The sequence below is a fragment of the Trichosurus vulpecula genome, chromosome 3, assembly GCF_011100635.1.
Source record: "Trichosurus vulpecula isolate mTriVul1 chromosome 3, mTriVul1.pri, whole genome shotgun sequence".
NCBI lineage: Eukaryota > Metazoa > Chordata > Mammalia > Diprotodontia > Phalangeridae > Trichosurus > Trichosurus vulpecula.
The window spans coordinates 165,237,341-165,259,260 of NC_050575.1; positions in this window are offsets into that span (position 1 = coordinate 165,237,341).

The window sequence follows — 21,920 nt, forward strand, 5'->3', positions numbered from 1 at the left end:
TCTCCAGTTTGTTAATGTCCTTCTTAAACAATAGTGAATAGAACTGAACAGAATACTCTGAATGAGGTTGAAAGAGGACAGAGTACAGTGGGGTTGTCATTTCCTTATTTCCTAGAAGCTCTGCCCCTCTTACTGAAGCCTAAGATTTGGTTTTTTGTCTACCACATTGCACTTGTGACTCAAGTTGAGCTTGTGGTCCACTAAAACCCCCAGATCCTTTTTAAAACAACTACAGTCTAACCATTCTTCCTCTATCTTGTGAAATTGATTTTTTTCTCCCCTAGTGAAAGACTTTGCATTTATCTCTATTGAATTTCATCTTATTAGACTTAGCCAAATGCTCTAACCTGTCAAGATCTGTTTGGTCCTGACTCTGCAATCCAATGTGTTAGTAACCACTCCAAGCTTAGTATCATCGGCAGATATGATTAATATACTATCTGTGCCCTTATCCAACTCATTGATAAAAATAACATACATCATAAAGCCAAGGACAGATCTCTGGGGTACTTCTACTGGAGACCTCCTGCCACATTGACATTGAACTATTAACAATGACCCTTTGAGTCTGGCCATCCAACCAATTCTAAATCCCTCTGATTGCATCATTATCGAATCTGTGTCTCTCCACCTTCTCCACAAGAATTGTGCGAAATACTTTATCAAGAACTTTATTAAAATCCAGATGAGCTAGATTCTATAAAGTGATGGGGCAGTGGGGGGCGCATTGGCCTCGTTGGCCTCTAAAATCTCTTCCATCTCTAAATCTAGAATCCTATAGTTCTATGCACCTAGGGAGAAGTCCTCTCCAGGGAACAGAACATTGCCCCAGGAACTGGAACCCATACTGTGAAAGACTACTTCTCAGTATGTGGTGAATCTATTTATTTCATCAAGAAAACAGAGCATTTTTCATAAGGCTCTGAGACAGGTTGGAGCAATATGCTAAGAAAAAATATTGCACAGTCTTCAATGTTCAAGCATGGTATTGCATCATGCTATGTGGCACAACTTGGGGCAGCCAGTCTGGCATCCACCAGAATGCCACCCTAGCTGCCTCCCTGTGCAAGCCTGCCCCATTCAATCGTTCAACAAATGGAGAGCACAGAGGAAAGAGCACAGACAAATGCTAAGTCACTTCCCCTCTCTGGGCCATGGTTCCTTCATTTGTCAAGTGAGAGGGTTGGCCTAGATAACCACTAAGGTCCCTTACATCTATATCTACACATGTTACATATATGTGTTTGTGAGTATATGTATGTGTATACCATGTATGTTTGGACCTGACCTTGTATAGGGAATTTCTCTCTACCAATGCTAATCAGCACCTGCTCTGTCACTTACATTATTAAAGAGTTGCCTGGGGCATTGAGAAGTTAAGGTAAACCCAGGGTCACACAGCTAGTTAGCTCAGCAGCAGTATTTGAACCCCGGTGTTCCTGATGCCATATCTGGCACTCTAGCTGCTATAACATGATGGCACATACTGTAATGTGAATACTAGTATTTTTGTAGGAAAAATTTATCTTCTCACCCCCATCTCCCTCAGCTCCCACCTTTGCCCTCCTAACCAGGCTTTTCGTAGAGCCCCTAAGTGTGCTCTAGGCTGTAAATGCAGTGGTTTGTACTCAGCTGCTTTCTAGCAGAGATGCATATTCCAATCCTACCTGCCTCTTCTAAATGAGAGAAAACTGCCTCTGTCTCCATTGTAACCCTGAGGGGCTGGAAGGAGGCCTTTGGTCATCATGGTTCAACTCTCAGGGGAGATCTTTTCAGCTTGCCTTCTCTCTGCCTCCCTGCTTTCATCTTTCAGTCTCTGAGAGGGATGCCCACTTCGGGAATAGGCCCTTCTGTGGTCTTTTACATCTGGGTCCCTAACCTTCCCCTGTTGCTGCTGAGTACCGGCTAAGGAAAGAATGATGGATGTGGTCTTTATAGGGCTACAAACAGCTTTGCTGTTTTAATAGTAGCTACTACTGGAAACTTTGAGGAGTGAGGAGAAGAAAGGGCACAAGAGTCCCATGGATTCTGGCCTAACCTCCTGGTGAACTGTCTCAAAAGAAGCTTCCCAGAGTCAAGTCTGCCTACCCTTTCCTTTCCATACCACTCAAGGTATATAGAGGACATGACTCCTGAGGAAGGAAGCCTTGTAGAGAGCTGGAGTTAACCATGCCTTGACTGGTACTAGGTCATCAGTCTTCAAGTTAAGGTTATGATAACTTCCTGGTCTCCCATTTCCCCCAAGAGTCTTTCACCCACTCTCTTCTTTCACTAAGTTACTGTGAATAACCTCTCTTCTGGGCTCAGGAGAAATGGGGGGTGGGGGGAACGACATTCTAAAGCCAAAAGCTACAGGGAGTGGAGGGTAAAGAAATGCTCTATGGTCTTAGAACCAGTCTTATATGTAGTAAAAGAAGTAGCCACCTCTGTGGTGACATTTAAGGTTTACCAGGAAGACCCTGCCCCCTTGCTTTCTTCCCCAGTGGCTCTTTGAAGATGCCTGAAATTCTGCCATGAAAGCTTTATTCAAGTCAAGGAACTGTCTCCTCTATCAAAATGCAAAAGTCCCCATCTTTTGTTTTATGTCACCTTCATTTTCATGTTTTTAAGTCCCCATCACGGAGGAGGTGGGGCTTGGACATGAATAGGATTTGAAGAAGTGAGAAAAGCATTCCTGTAAAAAAAGTAAGCAAAGGCTTAGACAGGAATGTACCTAATATATTTTAAAATTTTTCATTGATATCCTTTGTTTTTATGTCACCTTCATTTCCAAACATATTTCTTTCCTTCCTCTTCTACACAAAGAACCATCCTTTAAACAAAGAATTTTTAGGGGCAAACAGGATGGGGAGAGGTAGAGGGAGAGAAAGAGATAGAGGGAAAGACAGAGCTGAGGGGAAATGAGAGGGAGGGAGGGGAAACTAGAGAGAGAGAGGGAATGTGTGTGTGTGTGTATGTGAGAGAGACAGATAGACAGACAGACAGACAGAGACAAAGACAGAGACAGAGACAGACAGACAGAGAGAGAGAGAGAGAGAGAGAGAGAGAGAGAAATCAGTTCAGCAAATTTAACTAAAACATCAACAGAGTGTAGTATTAAATGCAGTGTTTCATGCCCATCATTCCCTTCCTCTATGACTCTATGAAGAAGGGGGAAGGGGTGTGTTTTCTCATCTCTTCTCTGGATTAAAAGTGGGTAATTGTAAATATATAGCAGATTTAAAATTTTTAATTAAATTAGATCAATTTTTAATTTAAATTTTTTTTAAAATTTACTTTGTTATTGTCCTTGCGTAGATTATTCTTCTGCTTCTATTTACTTCCAGCAATTCACGTAGGTCTTCCCATGCCTCTCCAAATTCTTTTCATTCATTATTTCTTATGGTACAGTAATATTCCATTACATTTATGCACCACAATTTGTTTAACTATTCCCCAATCAATAGGCCTCTATAGACTCATAGATCTGAGCTGGATGGGGCCTTAGAGACCAACTAATCCAACCTCATTTACTTTGTTTCTAATTTTTTCCTACCATAAAAATATATCTAACCTATTTTAGGCACAATGAGGAGACTCATCTGGTGGGAAGGTTATAAGGAAATAAACCAGGCAGAATGAGAAGGGTCTTGTAGCTATCCATGGGCTCTTCTACCCGGGCCTTCTTCCATTCCTACATTGTGGTGCCCAGCAGCAAGACTGAGCCTGGGAGGCTGAGCCACAAATGGGCCTGATACTGAGACTCAATTGAGATCGATGAAGAAGAAATATGTTCCAAAGAGCCCTTAGGTCATCCTGATGAGGATGTGGCTGAAGGAGCAAAGCCAAGAGAGGATGGAGCCCAGAGACAGAGGGACCACTTAGAGGAGCTAGCCAGAGGGACAAATACTGTTTAAATAGGTAAGAAACCTGGGATTTCAGCTTGGACAGACTTTACGGATGAAGAAATTGTTGCTCAAAGAAAACTAAAAGAAAGTTAGAAGGAGAGCCTGCTCTAGGACTTGGTTCTCCCTCGATTTAATCCATGTCATTTCTCTCCTCACACTCCCACCCCTCTCACACCCCACACCCCCACCTTTTGATCTTGATTTGTGATTTCAATAGTTTAGGTAGTTCTCTATGAGGAGAACCTCTTCTACCAAGGCAGATCTGTCACTGCTCCACAATTTATAGTGTACAATTTATAGAGAGTTGTCTGGGGGCCATGAGAGGTTAAGTGACTTGCCAATATGTGACAGAGATGAGGCTTGAACCTACATCTTTCTGGTTTCAAGGCCAGCTCTCTGTGCACTATATCTAGCTGCCCCTAATTTGCAGCTGAAAAATATTGGAATGCCTAAGGTAGGGGTGGGGAACCTGTGGCCTTGAGACCACATGTGGCCCTCTAGGTCCTCAAGTGGGGCCCTTTGACTGAATCCAAGTGGATTCCCCCCTTGAGGACCTAGAGGGCCACATGTGGCCTCGAGGCTGCAGGTTCCCCATTCCTATTCTAAGGAAATGGCAACTGACAGAGGATGGACTAGCCCAGAGTGGGGCTTCAGCCCCAATATGACTGGTAGAATTTGTTCTCCTCCAGCCTGGATTTTTTTTTGTTTGTTATTTCCCTTACCCAGGTCCCCAAACCTTTCCCCCCAACTCACAAAACAATTAACTTAAATAGATCCTAGATCGTGTGATGGGTCCACTCTGGCTCACTCTCCCAGAGCTGGGATTGCTACACCTTCCCTTCAGTGTTTTAGGGTATCCTGTGGGGTTGGGGTAGCTTTTTCTCTAATGCTACTATTCTAAGCCCCCACTGACTCTTGGTCCTCATTGTTAGAGGGACAAGTGACTGGCACCTCATTTTCATTTAACCACTGAACATCAATATTTACTTCAAAGATATAGCAAGAACAAATGTACAAACATCCTTCCCCCAGCACCTCAGGGGTAAACTTTCTCTACACTACCTCAGTCTTTGGGGTAGGAAAGACTGGGTTTATATATAATTTAAGTCAGTTCCTACATATCGTCAGTCCCACCAAAGCCTCCATTTTGGGAGGGCACCCAGGCCAGCCATCTTTTCATCTCGCTGGACATCTCCATTATGTTATCATGCCCCCACACTAGGTACCTCGTCTCTCCCTTACCTCCTGCTTCTCAGCTTCCTTTTGGGTGCTTTCTTCCTCCTCCCCTTTAAATTGTGAGCTCCTTGAGGGCAGGGATCCTCTTTCTTTTTTGTACTTACATCCTTAGCACTTAGCATAGTGCCTGGCATGTAGTAGGGCCCTAATACATGTTTATTGGCTAACTGCTAAGCTCATATCCAGATGTACCATGACGGCCTGATGAGTTCTCAACTGAACTCCTTGCTGGCCTGAGGTCCTAAAAGGCACTCCCAAAGACCACTCCTTGTTTCTTGGAACTTAAGTGATAGATTAGCTTCAAAACCTGGCCTGGACTCTGACTCCCGGGTTCCTGCGGCTCATTCTCCCAACATTTCAAAACCCCTAGCATTAGTATGATCTCTCATCACGCCCCACGAGCCGCTGAATAAAGCTAAAAGATGAGGCAAGAAGGGAAATAAGTGAAATTGACAGACTTTTTTCATGTCTCCACAGCCAATCAAAGGGCCCTCTCTTGAACGCATGATTAGCCAATCAGAGCCACTTATAACATGCTCCAGCCTCTACAAGGCACAATTCTCCCAGAAGCAGGCTTCCCAGGTTCTCCACATGGAGAGATGCCATCTCAGGTGCTTCGTATATATGCCAGACACTCATTATGACAGGGGAGCCTTTTGCCTGTTCCTGGTACAGTGAACAGGCCAGACATCCCTCTGCTCCGGGTCAGCAAGATGAGCTCTTTGGCGCGAGAAAAATCCTGTGATCTCTCAATCTGATGTCTTAGAGAAATCATAGGACCATATGGTAGAATGCTAGAGACGGACGACAGCTCAGAACCCAGACAGATGGAGGTGGAAAGGAGCTTAGGTGAGAGAATGTTAGAGATGCTAGGGACCTTAGTGATCACCTAGTCCAAATGCCTTGTTTTTTTAAAACAAGGAAAGTAAGGTCTTTGGGTAAAGAGGCAGAGGGTAGAGGGCAGAAGGCAAAGAACTGCTTTGTGCAGCATGAAAGACTTAAAGAGGATGCAGAGAAACCATGAAAGCTCCCGTTACATCCACAAGCTGCTTTGGCAGCCTCACTTGTCATCCACTTGGGCCTGCTGCTCCTGTGGAGGTGATGATATACAAACCCAAGGCATAAAGGAAACTGGTACTTCATACTTTAGGTTTGTTTGGCTGGGGTTTGGGTTGAGTCGGAGTGGGAGGGGTAGTGAATTAGGGTTTAGGGAGTGACTGGGAGTCACCTCCATGACCTAGAGAAAGCTCTGGGCTTTCATGATGATTAAATTTGGCCACCAGAGAGAAGTTTTCATTTGCAAAAACAACAAAGGGCAGCCAGGAAGCAGCAAATCTGGATTACAGCCTCAAGCAGATGGGGCAGATGGGGTTTAGGGATCGTCCCCCTCTGCCATAGCCCCTCCTTTGCTGGCTCAGGTTTTATGGGAACAAGCTGTTTCTGTTGGGCTTTTGGAAGGGCTCCGATCATCGCTGAGCAAAGATGGCAAAGGGCCAATCCCTTTCTGGGCTGGAATCCCCCAGTCCTCTCCTGTTCCTCCCTGTCACTCTGGCTTGCTCAGTTAGACATGGATCAAGTGGGGACTTAGAGTAGGGAGAAAGATGGGTTCAAATCTTGATTGAATATAACTTGGGTCCCACTCTGAATATATAAATTAAGAAGATCAAAAACAGAAAGAAGAGTCTCGTATATACCAATGTATTCATACCAGCCCTCCTTACGTAAGCAAAAATTAGAAACAAAGCAAACACCAACTGATTGAGGAATGGCTACACAAACTTTCAAACATCGATGTACTAGAAAACTATTGTACTTGGGAAAACTTGATGCAAAGTGAAGTGCGCAGAACCAAGAAAACCCGTATAAGATGACTACAATAATGTAATGGAAAGAATCGCAATGATAGCTAAAGCTAAACTAAATATTATGGTCAAACTTGGTCCCAAAGGGGAGATATGAGAATATAATCTACTTCCTTTCTTTTCAAAGGAGGGAGATTATAGGTGTTGAACATTGCATATGTTGGACTCCATTGATGTATTAGTTTTGCAGAACTCATTTTTTTTCTTTTTTATTCGTTCATATGTTACCCATGTTGACTGTAGGGTCCTAATTTGAATTTTCACTCTCATTGGCAAATCAAGTCCCCAAAGAGTGACAATGTCTCCCCCTCGGGGTTCTAGGGCTACCTCCTGAGGAACTGGGGCATCTTTCTAATGTGAACAGCTCAAGTTCCCATTCTGGTGTGTTCTCTCCAGTATCAATTAACCAGTGCCAGTTAATAGTTTCTCAATATCATCAATATAAGTGATTAGTGCCCCGTTAACAATTTAACCAGTTAAATGTTCCTCAATGTCAGTTAACCAATTAACATCAATTACCTTTTACAAAGGAATGCTTACTGAACGGATATAGCGTGAACAATAGTGTGAAAACTTCCCCCACCCCAGAGCAAGGAAACACTTTCACCTTTTACTACCTTGGAACCTGGGGAAAGTGAGTTCAAACTTCAAGAGGGTGCTACAAAAAGCATTTGATTCCCCAAGTTCATGTCTAAATTCCAGTCGCCCTTGCACTGCACAGCGTCTCCACTGCTGAGTCCATTCACTGCTGCAGGTCACCCCTCAAGCCTGCTCTGACACCTCACCCTGCTCAACTATGCAGCCACAGCGGTCTCTTCCATGGATTCATATTACTTGAAGTCTGTTGGCTCCTCTGACCTTTCATTTCTCTAATACTTCTTGATGTTAGAGCAGGAAAGGGACAGAAGCCATGTGGCAGTATTTCTTCCTCTTCTCTCCAACTGCTAGGCTGAGAGACAGATAATTTGTTGGGTTAGTGATTTCTATATGCACACTCAGTTCTGTCTCAGCAGCCAATTAAAAGGCTTGTCTTTAATCAGATAGGAAACAATTACAGAAAGTTTGCAAGTGTTCCAAAGTGGAGAATTGGGCTGCTCCAAGCAGGGTCACCAAACTTCCACTTGGATCCCATGCACGTGCCCCTTCTTTGATCAATCCCCCATTACTGTTCCAAGGGATGACTCTTTAGGAGAGGAAGAGAAAGGGACACATGGAAAAATGAAGGGATATTAGAAGAAAAGATATCAGTAAATGTTTAAAGTTTAGAAAAAGAATACTAGTGCATGTTATGGACTGACACAGTGAAGTAAAGAAAACAAGGAGAATGACATGCATAACTACAATAATGTCGACAAAACCACTCTCTGAGGGAGCCAACAAAGAAGTAATTGTGAAAACAACAACAAACAACAACAAAAACCCAACTAATCTTGGACCCAGAAAACAGATGATGGAACATACCTCCCTCCTGTTTGTAGAGTGATGGAGGACTATGGGAGCAGAGTGGTTTGCACTAGATCATTCAATATTCCTTCTGCTTTAAGTTCTATAATTTCAATTTATATGTTTCACTAGAACATCAAAATCAACCTGTCTAAAACTGCACTCCACATCTTCTCCCCTAACCTGTTCATTCTCCAAACATTGCTAATGATAGCGCCACCAACCTCACATTCACTCAAGTTTTAAACCTTGGAATCATCTTTGACACATTACTGTCCTTCATGTCCCACATGCAGTCAGCCACCAAGTCCTCTTGAGTCTCTCTCCACATCTTTCAGGTCTACCCCTTTCTCACCATTCTGAGTCACAGAGCTTCAGAGTTAGATAGGACTTTAGAAGTCTGTAGTCTGACCTGAGACAATTCATTCCACTTTGGCATCTCTCTAATGGTTAGAAGTTTTTCCTTACATGGAGCTGAAATTTGCCTCTCTACAGTTTCCACCAATTGCTCTGAATCTAAGTGGCAAAAATCAAATCCCTTTTCCATGTTATTATCTTTTAGATACTTGAAGACAACTCTCGTACCCTGTCCCCACCCTGACCCTGCCAAGCTTCTATTCTCCAGGCTAACCACCCTCAGTCACTCCAACTCACTTTTGGATATAGCATGGTCCTTCAGCATCCTGGTCAACTTCCTCTAGAAGCTCTCCAGCTTATCAATACAGCTCTTATGTTTCCCAGTTATAACACCATAACATATTCTAGAATTTTGCTAGGAACTGATCTCAAACTCGCCATAGTTTACAGACTCTGTTCTCTTCCCTTTTTTCATAGCTAGAGCTATGAATTTGTATAATTCTGGAAGACAATTTGGAATTATGTAAATAAAATAACCAAAATGTCCATCAGATCCAGAGATCCCACTACTAAACATATATACCCCAAGGAGGTCATTGACAAAAAAGGCTCTATACACACCAAAATATTTGCAGCACCAGTTTTTGGGGGTCCATTAACTGGAGAATGGCTAAACAAATTGTGGTGCATAAATGTTATAGAGTATCGCTGCTCCCTAAGAAAAGACAAGTATGATATATACAGAGAAGTGTGGAAAGCCTTGTGAACTGATACAAAAAGAAGTAAGCAAAGCCAGGAACACTACACTCACTCAGAATGACTGAAACAATGTAAGTGGAAAGAACAGCAACCACAAAGAAATAAAAGCTGAATGTCGCAAAATTAGGAAGACCAAACTGGGCCTCAAAGAAGAAATGTAAGAAGACACTTTCTCCTGCTTTTTTGCAGAGGTCAGGGTCCAGGAACATTTGATGTAATGTCAGGCCTTTTGGATGCATCAATGTTTTGATTGAGGTTTGTTCCTTTTTCTTTCTTAAAAAAAAAATCCTTGTTATAAAGAATGACTTTCTGGGAGGAAAAGGAGGCAAATAGGAAATTCTAGGAAGTGTAAAAACATAAAATATCATTAAAAATCTATTTTAAAAAGAAAATTAGGATAATCTGTCCTTTTCCAATTCTGCGGCACCTTTCCTGACCTTCCCGATCTTTCAGAGATCCTTGGTAGTGGCTTGCAATCATATCTTCCAGTTATTTCCCTATCCCCAATGGAATTCAAGTGGGCCTGGTGACTTGAAATCATCAAGGCCAACCACAGCAATGCCCAATATGTAAGGGTGAGAGTGTCATTCTTTTGGACTTCGGTAAACGTGTAGACCAGGGGTGGGGAGTCTGCAGCCTCGAGGCCATGTGTAGCCCTCTATGTCCTCAAGTGCAGCCCTTTGACTGAATCCAGACTTCACAGGACAAATCCTTTAGACCATAAGGGGCAAGGACAGAGGTGATGAAATATAAGGGAGGACCTTTCAGATATGGTTGAGTCATTTCACACCTTGCGGCTTTGAGTGACTCTCATATGAAAAGACCAACCCAGACAATGAACAAATCTCCAGAGCATAGACTGCTTCCTACCTCATTCCTAGCCATTGATTTCCATAGACCAATCAAAGGACATTAGATTAAAAATATTGGGGAACCCTGAACCCCAGCCAAGGTATCTGGAATACAAGTGCTTAATCAATGCCTGTTGACTGACCACCTGACTGGTGATGGTCATTGACCTGGTTATGGTCTAGTCTGCAGAAATGAAGATTTGGGAAATGTCCTGAATGGTCACTATAATTTAAGGCAAAGTCTCACATGGAGCCCCAGCCTTGAATTCAGAAGAGTTGTCAAAAGGAGAAGCCACCACCTCTTCTCCCACTTCCTACCTGGAAGATGGCAAGTCTCAGAGCAAAGGCCTTGAGGGGGGTAGACCCAGAGAGGCTTCTGTCCACTCTAGGCTAAGGGTATTTGCCCTTTCTTTTTTTTTTTTGGTTTTTTTTGTTGTTGTTGTTTTTTGGCAGGGCAATTGGGGTTAAGTGACTTGCCCAAGGTCACATAGCTAGTACATGTGTCAAGTGTCTGAGGCCGGATTTGTATTTGCCCTTTCTTAAAGAACACAACAACCCCCCACCCACCCAGCCACCCAGAGGTAGTGGGACCTACAACCGCCCATCAAAGAACAAGCCCTGGAAGATTAGCAGATTGCCTTATCCAGCAAAGATTCCATATGCCTAGCAGTGAATTTCACAAAGGCTGTACAAAGACAGAAAGAACTTTTGGGTCCTTAAGGTAAAGGAGTTTGTGATTTACCTTTTGTGGCATATTTATACTAAAGATATCCCTCACCACCACTGTACTCCAATGTATATTCTTCCTGTGGATGCTGTTTGTATTTTCAAGTGTGTGCTCCAGGATTTGGGGAGGAGCATGTTTTATGCCAACTGATCTTACTACACACAGGGTTACCCCTATTACTTGAAGCAGCACTTACCCTTCTGAGGATCCAACATGCCCATGTGAAGGCAAATTGGGAGAGTAGCCCAGAGTGGGTATAACTCTAAAACACCAACCGGCAAACCAATTTTCCCCCACTTAGGATTCCTTAACACCCTCAGCCCTTACCAATTGTACACTGCTCTAACAGAACTATCCAATGCTTTTTTATGGATGCTCCATTACTTGTCTTCATTTCCTTCTAAAATGGTCATTAAGCTCCTTGGACATCCATATCAATCTCTTTAGGCAAGTCTCCTATGTCCTCTACACAGGAATTATTTTTCCTTCATGTCTTCAGAGCTTTATTATTAAGAACTTGCCATCCTTGCTGCTAGAATTTTGTGGTGTCCTATCTATTCCATTTTTGAACCTTTTGAAAATGGTGCCTCCAAAATCTTTTGTGCATGACAAACTATGTGTGGATTTCCTTTTCTTCTGCACCACAAATTCTGTCTCTATCTCTGTCAAAGTTCTTCTGATTTCTTCTACAAATCATGCCTCCTTGTTAATCATAATCAGTTCTTGAATAGATATCTTCCTCCCCACCCTATTGCTTCCTACACCCTTGAAAGTAGGAGTTCTTAACCTTATTTGTGTTATGGACCCAGTCAGCAGTCTAGTGAAGTCTACGGATCCCTTCTCAGAATAATATTTTAAATGCATAAAATAAGATAAAAGGATTACAAAGAAAATCAATTATATTGAAGTAAAGTTATCAAAATATTTTAAAATAATAATAGCTAGCATTTACATATAGCTTTAAAGTTTCCAAAGGACTTTCTATATATATTCTTGTTTCATCTTCTCAGTAATCATAGAAGGTAGGTGCTATTATGATCCCCATTTTATAGATGAGGAAACTAAGGCAGATAGATTAAGTGATTTTCCCAGAGTTAAACTAATTAGTGTCTGAGAAAAGATTTTAATTCATGTGTTCTGACTCCAAGCCCAGCACTCTATCTAGTATGACACCTAGTTGTCTAGTTAAGAATTGTGAAACAGCTCCAAATCACTATTGATTAGAGAAATGCAAATCAAAACAACTCTAAGGTACCACATCATGCCTATTAGGTTGGCTAACATGGCAAAACAGGAAAATGATAAATGTTGGAGAAGATGTGGGAAAATTGGAACACTAATGCATTATTGGTGGAGTTGTGAATTGATCCAACCATTCTGGAGAGCAATTTGGAACTATGACCAAAGGGCTATAAAACTGTGCATTCCCTTTGACTCAGCAATATGTAATAGCAATTTTGATTTGAAGATCTTTTCCACCCATTAATGGGCCACATGACCTGCTTATGTCACAGGAAGCCTGGGTCACATGTGGTGGGAGGAGCTTAATGACAGGAAAAGGAAGTTATGTCACAGAAAATGCTGAGAGAGAGCGCGAGAGAGCAGTTATGGCTGCTAATGGCTGTCGTGAGAGCTAGAGCTGAACGGACTATGACTTAGCTGTACTGTGAGTTTGTTTTTGGGAAGACCCCAGCAGTGGGTCAGAGAGATTTTGGGATGGCGAGGCTCCGTGTTGTGATATTATGTATTGAATGTTTTACTGCTCAGATAGATTGGGTAAATGGCTTGTGGGATGTGGTTCTCCTGCGTCTGAATAAATGGTTTACTTCTTCAACCTTCTATGTGGAGGGTCATATACTTCGTGATACAGAACTACATAGGCATTTTGACAATTATCATCTGTGTTGTTATTATTGCCTTACTGATACACCATACCACTTCTAGGTCTGTATCCCAAAGAAATCATAAAAATGGGAAAAGGACCCACTTGTACAAAAATATTTATAGCAGCTCTTTCTGTGGTGACAAAGGATTAGAAATCCCCCATCAACTGGAGAATGGCTGGAAGAATGTAGTGGAATACTATTACACTATAAGAAATGATGGTCAGGCAGACTTCAGAAACACCTGGAAAGACTTCTATGAACTGATGCTGAGTGAACTGAGGAGAACCAAGAGAATATTGTACACAGTAACAGCCACACTGTGTGATGACTGACTTTGATAAATTAGCTCTTCTCAGCAATGCAAGGATCTAAAACAACTCCAAAAGACTCACAATGACGGAAAATACTATCCACATCCAGGGAAAGTCTCGATGGAGTCTCAAGGCAGATGGAAGCAGACTATTTGCTCTGTTTTTCTTTTTTCGCTTTGCTTTGTTTCTTCTTTCTTGTGGTTCCTCCCATTAGTTCTGATTCTTCTTCACATCATGACTAATGTGAAAGTACGTTTAATATGAATGTATAAGTATAGCCTACATCAGATTGCAAGCTGTCTTGGGGAGGAGAGAGGAGAGGGAGGGGGAGAAATTTTAAAACTCAAAATCTTATGAAGTAAATATTGAAAACTAAAGATTAATTAATTAATTTAAAAATAAATAAACTAAAAAAAGAGAATCCCAAAACAGGTCCATGGACCCTAAGTTAAGAACCTCTGCTCTAAAGGATGAAATTATCATTAATGCAAGCCTAGAAATTATTAGCTTCTCTTCTTTGGCAGAGAGAAAGCTAATATAATTTAAGTCTCCCATCACTGTCACATCAAGCTTCAATTCAGCCTTACTATCTGGTTCCAATAACTCTGGACTCTAGACTCTTCATCCATTTCCTCATTCTGTACAGATGGTCTGTGTGATACTTCTGTGACAATATCCCTTGCTTCTTCCCCCATTAATCATCATGCAAATGCTCCATACCACACTTTCTGAATTTTCTCATATGAAAATACCTTCTCAGTATACAATGCCACTCCACCTCTCTTTTTACCTGTTCTCTTCCTTTTGAAAGGGTATACCCTTCTAGAACCATGTTCTGGCTCTGGGTCCCATGATACCTATTGGGTCAAACTCACACTATTGTGTTAGGCTCTCTTTGCTTATTGCCTATACTTTGTACATTTGTGTATAAAGACATTTGAAGCCATGGTTTTTAATCTTGGACCCTTCTCAGATGTTGTCTTTTGTGACTTACTGGGCATCATTCCTGTTCTTATTCCTCCTACAATAAAACCACTCTCTGTTATCAATCTTAGTAGATGAACATATGCAGTTTTCTCCCTCTTTCTTTCTTTGTAGTCTAAAATCCTCACTTTTTTTCTGTCCCTCAATAAATGTACTCCATCCCTGCTGTAACAGCAAGCACCCTGCACACCCAGGATGGCCTGTTAGCACAGGTTCTTTAATCTGCTTTTCTAGGAAAAACTGCTCAAAAGGGGGTTATCAAGGGAAAAAATCGGCACCCTGAACATCAGAGAAAATATAAGCACAGAGATCAACAGACAGGGCTCTAACTGCCTGAATCAAAGCAATATTGCTGTATACTTTACATACATCACTGGATTGAGAGAACCTTTACAGCTGAGCAGTCAGGGAGCTCTGAACATGTGTCCACTCAGAGTATCAACCAGGAAATCAAAAGATCCTTCTCATAAGTAAGCCCCCAAAGCAAAATACCAACTCAAAGTATATATGCACTTCTCAGAGCCAGAAGGCATCACAACTTCCATGACTTAGTACCTAATTAAAAGGTGTGAAAGCCTTCCTACAAGCGGGCCTCCCCTAAGCAAGCTTCCCTTAATGGGCTCCACCATGAGGCCTATTAATGGGTGGGGAAGATCTTCATATCCTGTTAACATTACATCTGCCCAAGAGTCCATCATCCTTACATTTTAAGCTGTAATTCAGAAATTCAGATGCCATCTTTAGACCCTGTCTTCACAAATGCCAGGCCCTCAATACCTCTCACTTCTCACAGCCTCATAACTGGTCTCACTTACAGTCCCTCCCTTTTCTAATATCTCTTCCACACCACTGCCAAGATAATATTCATGATGCAGATTGAAGCATACTTTTCCTTAAACTTTCTTTATTATTCTTTTTTTAATCTGTGTTTTCTTTTGCAACACAGCTAATATTAAAAATGTTTTGCATGACTACACATGTATAAGATACATTAAATTGCTTGCCTTCCCAAGGGACGGGAAAGGGAGGGAGGGAAAATTTGGAACTCAAAATTTTAAAAAGTGAATGTTAAAATTTTTTGTTTGCACATAATAAAAAAAATTAAATATAAAGGTAATATTCATGAGTCACAAATCTGAGCATGCATTCTTAGTCAAAATCTTTTAGTGGCTCTCTATTGCCTCTAGGATAAAAAATCTCAAGAGCCTGAGATTTAAGGGCTTCCACTGTCTAATTTCAACCTCCCTTTCCAGGCCTATTTCTCATTATTCCCTTTTATTCACTCTATGTCCCAATCAAACTAGTCTGCTGGATGGTTCCTGAATTTATTATTCCATTTTTTACCTCTGGCTATCACCTCATGCCTGTAATGCACTCCATGCTCATTTCCACCTTTCATAATCATAATCTTTCTTTAGGACTCAAATCAGGTACCACCTCCTACTACTAACCCCCTAAGTTTCCTCAGACAATTTAACTGGATATCTTCTTTCCCCTGTCATTCTCTATATTATAATTAGCTAAATACATGTGCCAGTAGAATGTAAGCTCCTTGGGGTAGGGGTCCATTTTTTTCTTTTTATTCCCCACCACTGAGGAACGGTCCTTAAACATAGTTGGGACATGACAAAAAGTACTTTCTGTTCAAAACATACAATGCTCCATCTCCTATCTTTATGTGTCTGGATACCATTGGCTATGTGCTATGCCTGGAATCTACCCCCTCCTCAGCTCTGCCTCTTGGAATCTCTGGTTTCCTTCAAGACTCAGCTTAAGAGCCACCTTGGGGGTGGGATGAGGAGGAAGAGAAGAAGGTGGGAAGGAGAAAAGGTATATTTTTGTTGATTAAAATTTTTTTAAAAAAGAAAGTCATATGCTACCTTGTACATGAAGCCTTTTCTGAGCCTTCTGGCAACTAGTGCCCTCCTTCCCAAAATTACCTTGCATTCACTTTGGGGTTTTTTTAATTTATTACTTGTAAAGACAATTTTTAACATTCATTTAAAAAATTTTTTGAGTTCCAATTTTTCTCCCTTCCCTCCCCTCCCTAAGACAGTAAGCAATCTGATATAGGTTATATATGTATAGTCATGTAAAACATATTTCCATATTAGTCATATTTTGAAAGAAGAAACAGACCAAAAGAAAAAATAAAATTTATTACTTATTTATTTTTAGCATTCTTTTTTTTTAATTTTGAGTTCCAAATTCTCTTGCTACTGCCTGCCCCTCCCCCACCCATTGAGAAAGTAAGCAATATGATTTCAATTACACATGCAAAATATATTGCCATATTAGCCATGTTACCAAAAAAAAGCAAGAAAAATAAAGAAAGTGTAAGAAATTATACTTCAATTTGCACTCAGCGTTCATCAGTTCTCTTGCTAGAGGTGAACAACATCTTTCATCGTGAGTCCTTTGGAATAGTTGAGATTATTGTAGTGATCAGAGTACCTAAGTCTTTCACAGCTGACCATCATCACCATATGGCTGTGACTGTGTGCAGTTATCTCCTGGTCCTGTTCATTTCACTCATATGGGTCTTCCTCAGGTTTTTCTGAAATCATCCCCCTCATTATTTCTTATAGCATAATAGTATTCCATCACAATCACATGCCACAACTTGTTCAACCATTCCCCAACTGAGGGGCATCCCCTGGATTTCTAATTCTTTCCCACCACAGAAAGAACTGGCATAAATATTTTTGTACATATATTTTGTACATTCATTTTTCTTTGACCTCTTTGGGATACAGGCCTAGTAGTGGTATTGCTCAGTCAAAGAGTATCTTAAATTCATTTTGTATATACTCTGTATGTACTAATATATGTAAATCCTATTTCTCCTGTAAGATTGTGTGCCAAGAACTATTTCACTTTTGTCTTTATATTTCTAAACCTTAGTACAGCACCTGGCACATAGTAGACAATAAATAAATGTTCGTCAATTGATTGATTTGTTGAAATTCTTTACTATTAGAGAAATGCAAGGGCATTCCAATGGGCATTCCTCTGAACCTTTCACAGATGGCAGAACTATCTGATTTCAGACTTGGAAGTGTTTGTTAAATGTGAATTCATTTCCCCTGAAGTCAAAGCAGAGTAGAGAGGTCCATTCACCGATTTTATTTATGTCATTGCCTACATGGAATCCTTGAATCCTTCCCTAAACCTTCTCACCTTTTACGATAAATACTGAGCAGGAAGCAAGGAAATGAATAATCTGGTCGCATTTAAAACATGAACAAAGATCTCTTTCTGAAGTCTTTCTTGGACACCTCAACCTGTCCTGGAGGTGACCCTGGACTCTCTCAGGTTATATACTACAAGTGCACAAGCTCTGGTAAACATGACCAATTACAAAGGATTTGAGTATTCGCTGATCAATGGACCATCATCCAAATGGGCCTAGCTAAGCCTGGTTGAATATGAACAGGCTCACTACCTGTAGATCATCCACCAGGTGAAATATGTTTGGTTCACAGTAACCCATCTATCAAAATATGAAAGGTTAGTGATTGACATTGGTCCTGGCAGTATCCATGTTGATAAAATCCCAAATCTTTTGAAGTACTAGAATAATGAAAAAGTTAATCTGCCACACTGATACACTGTTGGGAGCTGTGAATTGGCTCAACCACTATGGATAGCAATTTGGAATTATGTTCAAAAAGTGATGGAGAGTATCCCCCACTCCCCACCCCAGGTATTGGAAAGAGGGGATGTTTGTACTTCTATTCTTGCTATATCTTTGAAGTAAACATCCCTTTGTAAAAACTTTTTTTTAAGTGATGAATATTTCCATACCCTCTGAACCAAAGATTCCATTATGAGCCATATACCCCAAAGACAGAAAGGTTTTGTATCTACCAACATATTCATGCAGCAATCTTTGGGGTTGCAAAGATCTGGAAACAAAGTCAATGCCCATCATTTGCAGAATGGCTAAACATGTAATAGATTATTATAGTGGAATTTTACTATGCTATGAAAAATTATATAAAAAATTCAGAAAAACATGGGAAGGTTTATATGAACTAATAATGAGTGAAGGAAGCAGAATGAGGAAAACAGTAAGTGCAATGCCTGTAACAACGTAAATGAAAAGAACAAGAAAGTTAAACTGCGTATTAGGTAATTATAATGACCAAACTTGACTCCAGCTGAGAAGATGCACCACTGTACCCTTCTTTTTACAGAAATAGGGGATGATGAGTGTATACTACTATCTACAGTTGATGCATTTGGTTGGTTTTGCTAAACCTTTTTTTCTCTTTTTTTTAATCTTTGCTATAAGGGATGGCTTGCTGGGTAGGGGAGATGGAATTTGTTTGTTATGGAGGTAACATAAAAATAAAACATGTCCTATGCACACGTATGTACACGTTTAGCTTTAAGATATGATTCTATGACACCCGTAAATGACAGACGGTCTCTTAAGATCCTTTAGAATTTTATGAGCTTACTTACTTATCTATCCATTTGGCAAATATTAATCATATTGTTAATAACAGTAGCAGCTAGCCTTTGTGTAGCGCTTTATAGGTTAGCTCATCTGGTCTTCACAACAACCCTGGGAAGTAGGCTCTATTATTATGCCTATTTTATAGATAGGGAAACTGAGGCTAAGAAAGAATAAGTGACTTGCCCAGGTGTCACACAGCCTACCTGGTAAGTGTCCGAGGAAGGATTTGAACTCAAGTCTTCCTGACTCTAAGGCCAAACATGGTTGCTTATCTTAATTAACTATTTATCTTAATTCATGCTCATACATAAAGATGCATATGGAAACATAGGATACATTCAGACAGATATAATAACAGATGACATTTATACCATACTTTAAGGTTCATAAAGTTCTTTACCTACACTATTTCATTTGCATCAAAGCTACCCTATAAGCTAATTAATAAAAGTATTATTACGTCCATTTTGCAGATAAAGAAATGGAAACTTAGCCTGGTAAAAAATGATTTGCCTGTGGTCGTATTGGCCGGCAAGTAGGAAGACCTGGATTAAGCCAGTGGAATGAAGCAAACCGAACCAAAAGGGAGAGATCCACAATGCCTATAATAATGTGAGTGAAAACAATTCTGAGAGGCAGCTGAACTCTAATTACTTGTGATGATTATTCCTGGCTCCAGATGAGGAAACACATTTTCCTCACTTCAGTACTCTGCTCTCTGCAAGGTCATTCTTCAGTTCTTTACTGCTAAATCTGTCCTTCTTGAAGTCCCTGCAGTGTCTGCCACTGTTAACCATTTCCTTCATCTGGATACCCTTTCCTCCCTAGCTTTTCATGGCTTCATTCCTTCACAGTTTTCTTCCCACCTCTTGGGTGGATCCTTCTCAGTCTTTGGAGTTCCACTATATATGTCCTGTCCCCTATAGATAGGTGCATCCCAATGTTCTCTCCCCACTCTCTCTGCTCTCTTTGAATTGTCTCTTGGTGATTTTTATCAGCTCCCATGGATTCAATTTTCATATTTATGCAGCTGACTCCCCAGATTACATATCTAGACCTCATATCTCTCCTGGATTGCATCTACAGACGCCTGCAGGACATCTTCATTTCAATGTACCATAACCATCTCAAACTCATTTCCAAAGCAGAAACTCACCCCTCCATCTCACTTCCCCTTTACTGTAGAGGGCACCATCATTCTTCCAGTTGCCCAGATTTACAACCTCAGAATCCTTCTTAACTTTTCACTATTCCTCATCCTTTTGATCCAATCAACTGACCAGTTATGTTGGTAAACAAAATGGGATCTTAGCACTCAGTTCAACCAAATCATTGGCTTTCATTTCCTTTGAGTAATTCAGTGTATTTCATTGAGTCTTACTAAGTGCTAAGCCCCAGGCTCTAACCCCTATTAGGTGTTAAACCTATGTAGGTGTGAACCTCCCAGGGCCCTAAGGGGAGGTGCTAACTCCAGAGCCAATCATAGGAGCCTAAGTTCTGGTCATTCAGATGATGTTTGATGACGTCTAAAATGCTATAAGAAGAGAAGACAGAGCCATTTGCCCAGGGCTCTCACTCGTGGTGGTGAGGTGAGGAGACTCTGGGCAGCTGTAGCTGAGAGCTCTCCAGTTCATAACCCGGATGTTGGAACTTTGTTAAACTCTGGTAACTATGTATTGGGATTTGAATCAGACAAGGTCTGCCTGTCAATGTTTGTAATTTGTTTGAATTTGCTCCAAAGTTCAGGGTGCTGGCTTTTCCCCCTGAACTAAGTGAATGGTATTTGTATGCTGAATTAAAGTAAGCTTGTCAACCCCTTAACGTTGTTTTCCTTACTAAAGCAGATCAAAAGAACCTGCGCTTTTGAAGGGTGCTGGTAGCGAGCTTGTTGTTGGGCTTGTGTTGGTCTTTCACCCCCACAACAGCTGCTAGCCGGATTGTTGAAACATCAGTTCCACTTCTTCCCTATCTTTCATGTCTGTCCCAGTTTCTCCACTCACACCACACTACCCAGGTCCAGGTGCTCATCTCCTTTCACCAGGAATGTTGCCATGGCTTCCCCATTGATTACTCTGCATATCCAGCCTCTCCCTTCTACAATTCATCTTCCACATAGCTACGAAATTGATATTTTTAAAGCATAGTTCTGACCATGTCTCTACTCTCTCCTCAGAAACGAAGCTTCAGTAGCTCCCAATAGCTCTGTTTGTCATCTAGAGCCCTCCACAATCTGGCTCCAGCTTCTCTTTCCAATATGATTACAGATTGCTTTTCTTCATGCAGTCTATGCTCCAGCCAACTCAGAGTACAATATTCTCTCCATCGTCATCCCCTGCCTCTTGGAATTCCTAACTGTTCGAGGCTTAGCTCAGATGCCTGGACCAGGAGGCTACTGCAATATCCTTTTCTTAGTTTTCCTAGCTGTTAGTGCCTATTGCTTTGTAATTTTCTGTATAGATCCTATAATGATTTATCTGCAAATACTGTTTCCTGGAATGTAAACACCTTGAGGTCAGGGTTAATCTCCCTTTTGTATTTTTATCTAGTACCTGGCACCTAGTAGGAGTTAATTAGATGCTTGTTGATTCATTGATGTGGTCCTTGTGTTATTTTGTTTTGCTGAGCTGTCTTTTTAATATAACAAAGGCAAACTCAAGTAGCTGGGAAACAGAATGATAATAGTAATGATAAAATAGCTTTATATATTTATATATAGTTTTATATATTTATATAAATTTACATTTATATAGCACTTACTATATGCACTGTTAAGTGCTTTACAATTAATAATAATAATGGCTAAATATAGTACCTACATGCCAGATATTATGCTAGACATCTTACAATTATTATCTCATTTGATTCTCACGACAACTGTGAGAGGCAGGTGCTATGATTGTCTCCATTTTACAGATGAGGAAACCTCAGGCAAACAGAGGTTAAGTGACTTGGCCAGGGTCACACAACTAGTAAGTATCTAAAGCCAGATTTGAATTCCGGTCTTCCTGACTCTAAGCTTAGCACTCTATTGACTGCACTACCTAGGTTCCACAAAGCTATCAGTAGAGCAGCAACAGTAACATTCTTTTGACCTTAAGTCTAGGGCTCTTACTCCTATACTAGAACAGGAATGTTGAATAAGAGATTGGTAC